This window comes from Callithrix jacchus, chromosome 5 (genome assembly GCF_049354715.1).
Source record: "Callithrix jacchus isolate 240 chromosome 5, calJac240_pri, whole genome shotgun sequence".
NCBI lineage: Eukaryota > Metazoa > Chordata > Mammalia > Primates > Cebidae > Callithrix > Callithrix jacchus.
The window spans coordinates 24,947,251-24,958,184 of record NC_133506.1 but is presented as its reverse complement, the minus strand read 5'-3'; the positions used below and the strand labels follow the sequence as shown (position 1 = coordinate 24,958,184).

The 10,934-nt window shown below is 44.6% G+C and overlaps 1 pseudogene; it reads right to left on the bottom strand.

Annotated features, from left to right (window-relative positions):
- Positions 1 to 7,936: 7,936 nt before the first annotated feature.
- Positions 7,937 to 8,037, bottom strand: LOC118154288 (U6 spliceosomal RNA; annotated as a pseudogene).
- Between the last annotated feature and the right edge of the window lie 2,897 nt (positions 8,038 to 10,934).

Below are 10,934 nucleotides of genomic sequence, written 5' to 3'. Positions count from 1 at the left end.
CGACTTCCCAAAGTGCTGGGATTACAGGCTTGAGCTACCTCACCCAGCCGTGCTGAAATTATTAATTCAACCTCCTGATAGAAGAAACTGGGGCTATCTTAGCAATACCCCACAGTTTCTGACTTTGATTTTAGAGACTTTGTTCAAATATGCATTCATCTTTTGTTATTTTTTTGTATGATTTGTAAAATCCATATGCATATTTCACTGGGGTAAAAATGCAAATTTAAAAGTATTTATACATTGTATCTGGAGTTTATATACAATATAAACTTACTCTGGGAAGGTTATTGGCTTTGCTTAAGAAAGAATTCAAGAGTGAGCAACAGTGATTAGAACGATAGTGTGTAGCAAAATGGTGGCTCCATAGACAGGGCAGGGCTATCCCATAAGCCGAGTAGCCCAGAGTAGCCTGGAGTAGCAGCGTACAGCAGAGTGGCTGCTCCACAGAGCAGTCCTGAGAAATGGCTGCAGGGTGCAGCAGGAGTAGCAATCTGGAGCAGGAGTCGGGTCAGGAGCTGCAGCTTGGATTGCTGGAGTTATATTTATACCCACTCTTAATTATATGTGAATTAAGGGGTGAGTCATTCAGAATTTTCTAGAAAAAGGGTGGAGAGTTCCTGGAACCATGTAAGGTAACTTCTGGGTCGTTGCCAGGGCATTTGTAAACTGTCATGGCACCAGTGGGTGTCTAGTAATGAGCAGTGAGGACAACCAGAGGTCACTTTGGTGGCCATGTACTGGTTTCAGCTGGCTTCTTTACTGCATCCTGTTTTTTTTTTTTGTTTTAACAGAGTCTCTCTTTGTAGTGCAGTGGTACGATCTTGACTCACCCCAACCTCCGCCTCCCGGGTTTAAGCAATTCTCCAGCCTCGGCCTCCTGAGTAGCTGGAACTACAGTCATGTGCCATTGCACTTGGCTAATTTTTGTATTTTTAGTAGAGACACGGATTCACCAGGTTGGCCAGCCAGGCTGGTCTCAAACTCCTGACCTCAAGTTATCCACCTGCCTTGACCTCCCAAAGTGCTGGGATCACAGACAAGAGCCACCACGCCACCATGCATCCTGGTTTTGATCAGCAGGGGCCTTACAGGTGCTCAGAAAATAAGTCCTGCTGATGTACCTCAAAAAGACCAAGATGAGAAGGCAGGGCCAGAACAAGCAGATTTACAGAGGAGGGCTCTGGGCTGAGGGCAAGGCTAGTTTTGATACCCTGAGGGAGGAACTGCTTGGCTCCAGAACTGAGATGTGTCCAGTTCTAGTTTTTAATGTGTCCCCAGGACAAGAGCTTTGATCTTTTCTTTCTGGTTTGTATCTCTGAATTCCAGGCCATGTAAGACCTGCTCACCAACTCTCTCTGAAAAGCCTTTGGTTGACCTTGAATTTCTATTCTGGAATCTTCTTCAAATTAGCAGCAGTTTTTTCTCTGAGCTAGACAGCACTTTGATTCTTTTATTGGCAACAAGTCAGGAATTTTAGAACAAGATGCAGGCATTTGTCAGAGTTTTACAGCTCTTCTTTTCCACATGCAAAGCGGAAATAATAATCCTGATGTCTGCTCAAAGCGGAAAGTTTCCATTGTCCAGTGGGTCTTGGGTTCCACCCCCAGCCCATCCTCTACCCTTTACAGTTGCCTTTGTTTTTCTGGAGGCTGGAGGAGATTCGGGAGAGAGAGGTCTTGGGATTGACAGCTGACACATGCTGCCAGCATCCCTCCCAGCAAAGGAGAAAGGGCGACCTGCTCCTGTTCTGTGACCTTCTCTGTAGAAAGTGCGGTGTTGCTGACAAAGATGATGATAAACTCTCCCGCACCTCCCTCAGGGCTGAATCCCACTAGGTCTTGCTAATGAGGCACAATCCATCTTTTCCTAAGTAGTTTTTTTGGTTTTGAATGGCAATATATTCATCTCTTTCTAAAGTTTAAAAAATAAAGATAAAATAAGTATTTCTAAAAAAGTCTTCCCAAGTCCCTGATCACAACTTCTTGGTTCTCATTCCCCTCTATGCCCTGCCTTTCAAATGTGTAACCACCATTATCAGTCTCTTGTGTATCCTTGTGTGCAGTCCACTTGGAACTGGACTGCCATCCATTCATTCTGCCTTCGGGGCAGCTTCCACTTCCAGGGGAGAGACCAAGAATAAACCTACCACAAATCCTCTATTCAGGAGAGTTTCATGGCCATGAAGAAGACACAGAGACTGTTTGCACCTGCATAGATAAACCTCACACAAACTTCTAAAATATCCCGTTTCTTCTCCCAAAACCCCCTTTGTACACCTATTTGTTCTTCCCATGATAGCCCTCCCATGCCCCTTCTAAGGCATATAAGCCCCCAGTTCTAACCACTCCATCATCGAACACTTCCATGTGTGTGCATTGCCTGGGTAATTAAACTTCGTCTTTTTTCTTGCTAATCTGTCTTCTCTCCGTTTAATTTGCAGTCCCCCAGGTATTGAACCTAAGAGAGTAAAATGTTTACTTCCCAACACATGCAAAGACTTCATGGGGTGGTGGTGGGGTGTATATAAGCAAATATATTCTTTTACACCCTCCCCCATACACACACCTTTTTAAAACATTTTGAGACAAGGTATTGCTCTGTCTCCCACGCTGGAACACGGTGCCGCAATGACAGCTCATGCAGTCTCAACCTCCTGGGCTCAAGCGACCCTCACACCTCAGCCTCCGGAGTGCCTGGGAACTGCAGGCATGCACCACCACACCTGACTTATTTTTGTATTTTTCTGTAGACATGGGATTTCGCCATGTTGGCCAGGGTAAACTCCTGAGCTCAAGTGATCCACCCACCTTGACCTCCCATAGTGCTGGGATTACAGGCTTGAGACACCACTCCCAGCTCCGATACACACACCTTTTTTAAAAATCCCACAAATGATTTTGTACTGTAGGCTGGACGTAGAGGCTCACACCTGTAACCCCAGCACTTTGGGAGGCCCAGGCAGGAGAATTACTTGAGGTCAGGAGTTTGAGACCAGCATGGCCAACATGGCGAAACCTTGTCTCTACTAAAAATAAAAAAATTAGCTGGGTGTTGTGGCTCACACCTGCAATCCCAGCTGCTTGGGAGGCTGAGGCACTAGACTTGCTTAAACCTGGGAGGCAGAGATTGCAGTGAGCCAAGATTGTATGGCTGTACTCCAGTCTGGGTGACAGAGCAAGACTCTGTATAAAAAAAAAAAAAAAAAAAAAAAAAAAAAAAGAGGCTGGGCGCGGTGGCTCAAGCCTGTAATCCCAGCACTTTGGGAGGCCAAGGAAGGTGGATCATGAGGTCAAGAGATCGAGACCACCCTGGTCAACATGGTGAATCCCCGTCTCTACTAAAAATACAAAAAATTAGCTGGGCATGGTGGCGCGTGCCTGTAATCCCAGCTACTCAGGAGGCTGAGGCAGGAGAATTGCCTGAACCCAGGAGGTGGAGGTTGTGGTGAGCCGAGATCGCGCCATTGCACTCCAGCCTGGGTAACAAGAACGAAACTCCGTCTCAAAAAAAAAAAAAAAAAAAAAGAAAAGAAAAAAAGGTTTTGTACCGTATAACTTTATGTATCTTGCTTTTTTTTTCCACTTGATAATATATTGTGGAAGGCTTTCGATGTCTGTATATAGAGAGAATCCTGATTTTTTTTTTTTTTGCCTGAATAGTATCCATTGCATGCATGTGCTATAGTTTTAAAAATAAATATTAAATTATAAATAAAGTACAATAAATATGCAATATTGCTATGGTTTCAATGATGGCATCCCCTCCAAAATGCCTGTTGAAATGAAATCCCCAATGTGCCAGTGTTAAGAGATATGGCCTTTGGGAGGTGATTAAGTCATGAGAGCTCTCTTACGACTGGGATTACCAGTCTTGTGAAAGGGCTGGAGGTTGAAGGCAGCAGTCCCTTGTCCTTCCACCTCCGGCACGTGAGCACACAGTGGCAAGGTGCCATCTTGGAAGCAGAGAGCATCCCTCGCCGGGCAGCAGTGATGAAGACTCAATCTTGGACTTCCCAGTCGAGAGAGCTGTAATAAATACAGTAAGTTTCAAGGCTGGGCGCAGTGGCTCATGCCTGTACTCCCAGCACTTTGGGAGGCTGAGGCAGGCAGATCACCTGAGCTCAGCAGTTTGAGACTAGCCTGGGGAACATGGTGAAACCCTCTCTACCAAAAACACAAAAAATTAGCTGGGTGTGGTGGTGCGGGCCTGTGGTCGCAGCTACTCTGGAGGCTGAGGTGGGAGGATTGCTTAAGCTTGGGAGGTGAAGGTTGCAGTGAGACCCTGTCTCTAAATAAATAAATTTCAAAATATCCAGTCTAAAGTGTTTTCTTACAGTAACATGAATAGACTAAGATGAATGTGCATACTTAATACATGTCAAGGCCAGGTGTGGGGGCTCACGCCTATAATCCCAGCACTTTTGGAGGCTGAGGCAGGTGGATCACCAGAGGTCAGGAGTTTGAGACCAGCCTGGCAAACATGGTGAAATCCCATCTCTACTAAAATTACAAGAATTAGCCCGGCACAGCAGTGCATGTCTGTAATCCCAGCTATTTGGGAGGCTGAGGCACAAGAATCGCTTGGACCTGGGAGGCAGAGGTTGCAGTGGGCCAAGATCGTGCCTCTGCACTCCAGCTTGAGTGACACAGCAAGACCCTGTCTCAAAAAAAAAAAAAAAAAAAAAAAAATGGCCTCACAGAGTGGCTCACACCTGTAATCCCAGCACTTTGGGAGGCCAAGGCGGGTGGATCACTTGAGATCAGGAGTCTGAGACCAGTCTAGCCAACATGATAAAACCCCGTCTCTACTAAAAATGCAAAAAAATTAGCTGGGCATGGTGGCAGGTACCTGTAAAGGTCCCAGCTACTTGGGAGACTGAGGCAGGAGAATCGCTTGAACCCAGGAGGCAGAGGTTGCAGCGAGCTTAGATCATGCCATTGCACTCCAGCCTGGGCAATAAGAGCGAAAGTGCCCCTCAAAAAAAACCCCATATTAATATTCATCTAATGTTCCTGTTGAGGGCCATTTGGGTCTGTTTTGATCAAACAGCATCATAATGAATTGACAAATAACCAAGTACATACGTGGTTTCATCCCCGTGCAAGTTTCTCTATAAAATAAATACCTCCTGCTGTATTTGTCCCTCCAGTGTGCATTCATAGTTTTGATAGTTTTTGCCAAACTGGCTCCTATGGAGGTCGTACCAAAGAACATTCCCATGAGCAGCAATGCAGGCAGGTGGGAAAGACCGATTCAGAGGGGCAAACCAGTGGCATCCCTGGGAATCTGGGCGCCTGTAATCTAGCTTATTTAGCTTTCCTCAGTGCAAACATACAATAAACTCCTTATAGAAAGGGCACAGTGTTGAAAACAGCAATATCTACCCCTGTGTACGAATGAAGACATGAAAGACAGTGTCGGGAGATTCAGGCCACCAGGTGGGTTTTCCTGGGGGCTCTCCTAGCAGCCTCCTGTTGGAGCCTACTCTCCTTCCCAAGCTCCCTGGCAAAGCTGCTGAAGGCACTGTCTCTGCTCCCTCAGCCCGTCACTACTCCTCAACCCACCTCCAGAACTGGCCTCTCAGGAGTGACTTCTCCACTCCGGCCCCATCCAACAGCCCTCTCCAGGTGTTAATCTTACTGGCTGGCTCCCTTGGCTCTTTTGACTCTCTGCTGTCTTTGGCCGCCAAGCTTCTTACTTCCTTGACCCCCAGAGGACTTCATTCTGACCGCTGCCTGTGCATCTCCAATCATTCTTCCTTTTCTAACAAGTTAGACGGCTCTTCACAGTTTTCACTTCGGTCTGTTTCTCTTCCCATTCTCTGGGCTCTCTTTATTTGACTGTTCTATTTATTTTTACCACTAAGTCTCTTTGTTATTTTATTCTTGTCTTTTTTTTTTTTTTTGCTATTTATTTTCTTTCTTTCTTTATTTTAATAGAGACGGGGGCGGGGGTTTCACCATCTCGGCCAGGCTGGTCTTGAACCCCTGACCTCGTGATCCACCCGCCTCGGCCTCCCAAAGTGCTGGGATTACAGGCGTAAGCCACTGCACCTGGCCACTTTGCCATTTATTTTTTAAAAAATATTTTCATTTTTGATTTACTGTATTATTTATTTATTTATTTTTGAGACAGAGTCTTGCCTTGTCACTCAGGCTGGAGTGCAGTGGCGCAATCTCGGCTCACTGCAACTTCTGCCTCTTGGGTTCAAGTGATTTTCCTTCCTCAACCTCCTAAGTAGCTGGGATTACAGGCGTATGCCACCATGCCTGGCTAATTATTATTATTATTTTGTATTTTAGTAGAGACTGGGTTTCATCATGTTGGCCAGGTTGGTCTTGAACTCCTGATCTCAGGTGATCCAGCCGCCTCAGCTTCCCAAAGTGCTGGGATTACAGGCGTGAGCCACTGCGCCCAGCCAATTCATTTTAAATCAACTTTACTGAGGTACAATTTACATACAATAAAACTCATCCATACATTTTAAGCATTCAGACGGATGACTTTTGACAAATGCAACACCTAAACAAGATGTAACACCTGTCCATCACCCCAGAGAGTGCTTGAGTCCCCCACTTGCAGTCCCCTCAGCCTCAGTCCGTTGCTGATCTGCTTTCTGTAACTATAAGTTAGTTCTGCTGGTTTAAACATTTTTTATAAACGGAATCATATGGTAGGCACTCTTTTGCAGGCAGCTTTTATTTTATACAGTGATTTTAAGACTCATCCATGTTGTTGAATCTATTAGTAATTTCAATCTTTTTATTACTATCCCTTTCTATGAAGAGACCAAAATTTGTTTACGCATTTTCTAGTTGATGGATTACTTGAAATGTTTCCAATTTTTAGCAATTGTGAATAAAGCTGCTATGCACATTTGAATACAAGCTTTTTAAAAAGACAGCTTATTATTCCAACGTAGACTTTCACAAGCTTTTAAGCAATCAAGTCAAATGGCACTACGGTGGTCACTAGCTACGTATGCCTATTCACATTTGTGTACAAGTCTTTTTGTGAGCCTATGTCTTCATTGCAATAAATACAGTAAATACATAACAGAATTGCCGGGTCATATGGTGGGTGTTTGTTTAAATTTAAAATAAATGCCAGTAGTTCTCCCAAGCAGTCGTACTATTTTATTTGTATTTTTATTTTTTGATACAGGGTCTCACTCCATCACCCAGGCTGGAGAGCAGTGGCATGATCATGCCTCACTGCAGCCTCGACCTTCCTGGCTCAGGTAATTCTCCCACCTCAGCTTCCTGGGTAGTTGGTACTACAGATGTGTGCCACCACACCCAGCTAATTTTTTTGCATTTTTAGTAGAGATGGGGTTTTGCCATATTGCCCAGGCTGGTCTCAAACTCCTGGGCTCAAGCAACCTGCCCGCCTCGGCCTCCCAAATTGCTGGGATTACAGATGTGAGCCACTGCATCCAGCCTGTACTATTTTAAGTTCTTGCCAGCGAGCTAGGAGAGTTTCAGCTGCCCTACCTTCTAACCAACACTTGATATTACATGTCTTTTTTAGTGTCAGCCATGCTCATGGGGGAGAGGCAGCATCTTACTGTGGTTTCATTCTGCACCTCCCTGAAGCCTACTGAGGGTGGACATCTCTTCCTGTGTGTGCCGGCCACTTGCATGTCCTTTGTGAAGTGTCTGTTCCTGTCTTCTGCTCAGTTTTCATTGTTCGCCTTCCTATTAGTGAGTTGTATGGGTTCTTCAAGTGTTTGCAATGCAAATCCTTTTTCAGAGACAGGTGCTGTGAACATTTTCTCCCAGTCTGTGGTTTGGCTTTTCAAAGCAGGAAGTTTTCACCCTGATGAAGTCTGAAGTCTGACCTGCCATGGTGAGCCTGTGGCCGCCAGCCCCTGTCACTCCTTTGGGGTCTCTTTTAACTCATTTCTTTTAAAACAATTTTTTAAATAATTTTTATTGATAAGGAACTTTTCATGAATTTTCATGTCCTCCTTTCAGGGGCCGTGCTAATCTTTTCTATATTGCTCCAGTTTTTAAAATTTATTTTTGAGACAGAGTCTCACTCTGTTACCCAGGCTGGAGTACAGTGGCGCGATCTTGGCTCATTGCAACCTGTGCCTCCTGGGCTCCTGCCTCAGCCTCCTGAGTAGCTGGAATTACAGGCAGGCACTACCATGCCTGGATAGTTTTTGTATTTTTAGTAGAAACTGGGTTTCACCATCTTGGCCAGACTGGTCTTAAACTCCCGGCCTCAAGTGATCCGCCCACTTCAGCCTCCCAAAGTGCTGGGATTACAGGTGTGAGCCACAGCGCCCAGCTTTCATTCCAGTTTTATATATGTGCTGCCAAAGCGATCACTTTAACTCCTTTCAGTCCTTTGCTTTCCTGCTTTGCAGATCAGCTTGCCCAGCTCCTGCATCTAGTCTTGCATAAAAACCTTCTCAGTACTCAATTAAAAAAAAAAAGACAGAGAGAGAGAGAGAGAGAGAGGGAGAGGGTGGATGATCCTTGGATCTTTCAGTCCTTTCCTCACAGTTCTTTCTCTTCCTCCCCATTTGATGTGTCCTCCCCATCTTTACCCAAAATTAAGTTTTGGGTAAAATCAGGTCCCCCTCCCTATAGAGGTCCAGCTTCAATTTTGCCAGAACAAATTCTCAGGCTAGGCACCTGAGGACTTACGTTACCCAGAACATAAATCTGGGCATACCAGGAAGCTCAAATTGCAGTGTTATAGGGATGAAAAGGGATCCCAGAGGTCAAATTGAGGAGATGATATTTCTTCTCCTGTAACACTCTCAGCTGTGTGAGCTCCCTCTCCATGTCAGATGAGATGATGAGAGCCCATGGAAGTGCTGCTTAACTCTCACCTGCATCAGAGCCACTCACCTGGGTAGCTTTTAATTTCTCCCACTCTGTTCCAGAGCCTGGCTCTACCCATTAGACAGACGCCAGTGGTCTCCGGGGCAGCCACATCTGCACTGTCTGGAAACGTGCTAGAAATGCAGTTTCTAATTAGGTCCCACACTTGTTTATGCATCAGAATCCCTAGTGGGGACTGTTAGAACAGTCAGAACAAAGATCCCTGGGACTGGCCATGGAAATCAGTGGGTCTGAAGTGGGGCCCAAGAATGTGCATTTCTAACAGGTTCCTAGGTGACAGTGATGCTGTGGCTCCAGGGGCCCTCTGAGAAGCACCACATTGAAGATTCTGATTCAGTTGGTGTGCGTCAGGCAGTCTGGACATCCCTTGTTCCAACGCTCCCCCATGCTGTCCAACAGGAGGTTGGGAGCTCTGGTCCATGGTCTGCACTGCAACGTGGCTAGAGCCGCGCATCTCCAGAAGACAAGAAGGACCCTCCTAAAGGACTTCATCCTTCATCTAAGCTTTCATCACAAGACAACATTGCGTGTCCAGTGTACCTGAGGCTTGTAATGTTCCTCTAAGGACCTGTAGGGCCCTCTCCAAGTTCGAGCAGGTCTCATATCCCAGAGTGCTGGGGCCTGCTGACAGCTCACGTGCTTGGCCCCACATGCTACGGGAGCTGTGAGAGTTTGACCCAACAAGGTGGATCCCTTGACAGCTCTGGACAGGGCCTTTGGTTGGAAACGGACATGTCCCTTTTGGTGCTGGTGAGCAGTAAGCATCGAAGCTGCTGACAAGGGCCTCTGGAATGTGACTGTTTCTGAGGCTCTTACAAAATTATATTAAATTCCTCAAAGACTGTATTCATTGTAATAAATGCAAGCTTTTTTTTTTTTAAGATTATAGCTTTTTTACTAACAAAAATCAATGGAATCATTTTTTTTTTTTTTTTTAGGAAGGGAGGAAGGCAGGAAGGGAGGAAGGGAGGAAGGGAGGGAGAGAAGGGAAGGAAGGAAATCAGGCAATGAGAGAGACATTGCCAACCTGGATCTAGAGGTCTACAAGTTGATTTCTTTTTTTTTTGAGAGAAGGAAAGAAAAAAAAAGGAGTGAAGGAGAGGTAGAAAGAGGAAGAAAAAGAGGGAGAGAGAACGGAAATGTTGCTTTATTCTAAAAAAAATGGGTATTAATAATGGCCAATCAATATTTCATTTAAACCTATGAGTAGGTGTGATGTGGTATTGACAAGAATGTATATTTTGTGTATTTAAAGTGGAGAGCTCTATAAATATTTATTAAGCTTACTTGTTCCAGGTCTGAGTTCGAGTCCTTGATATCCTTATTAATTTTCTGTCTCATTGAGTCTAAGTCTCTATGTATCTGGGTGTTAGGATCGTTAGCTCTTATTGTTGCATTGATCCTTTTACCACTATATCTTTGTTGCTTTAAAATCTATTTTATCAGATATGAGAATTGCATCTCCTGCTTTTTATTTATTTATTTTTGCTCTCCATTTGGTTGGTAAATCTTTCTCCATCCCTTTGTTTTGAGTCTTTGTGTATCCTTGCATGTGAAATGGGTCTGGATGTAGCATACCGTTGGGTTTTGGCTGTATCTTTTGATTGGGGGATTTAGTTGATTTAAATTTAGGATTACTGCCATTTGATGTTAACTGGCTGTTTTATTCATTCATTGATGTAAATTCTTCTTTATGTTGATGCTCTTTACTTTTTGGTATATTTTTAGAAAGGCTAATACTGGTTGTTTCTTTCTATATGTAATGTTTCTTTCAGAAGCTCTTGTAAAGCAGGCCTGGTAGTAATAAAATCTCTGAGTACTTGCTTGTTCATAAAAGATTTTATTTTTCCTTCAGTTGTGAAGCTTAGTTTGGCTGGATATGAAATTCTGGGCTGAAAGTTCTGTTCTCTAAGGATGTTGAATATTGGCCCCCATTCTCTTCTGGCTTGTAGAGTTTCTGCTGAGAGATCTGCTGTAAGTCTGATAGGCTTCCCTTTGTGGGTAACCTGACCTTTCTCTCTGGCTGCCCTTAGTATTTTCTCCTTCGTTTTAACCCTGGTGAATCTAACGATT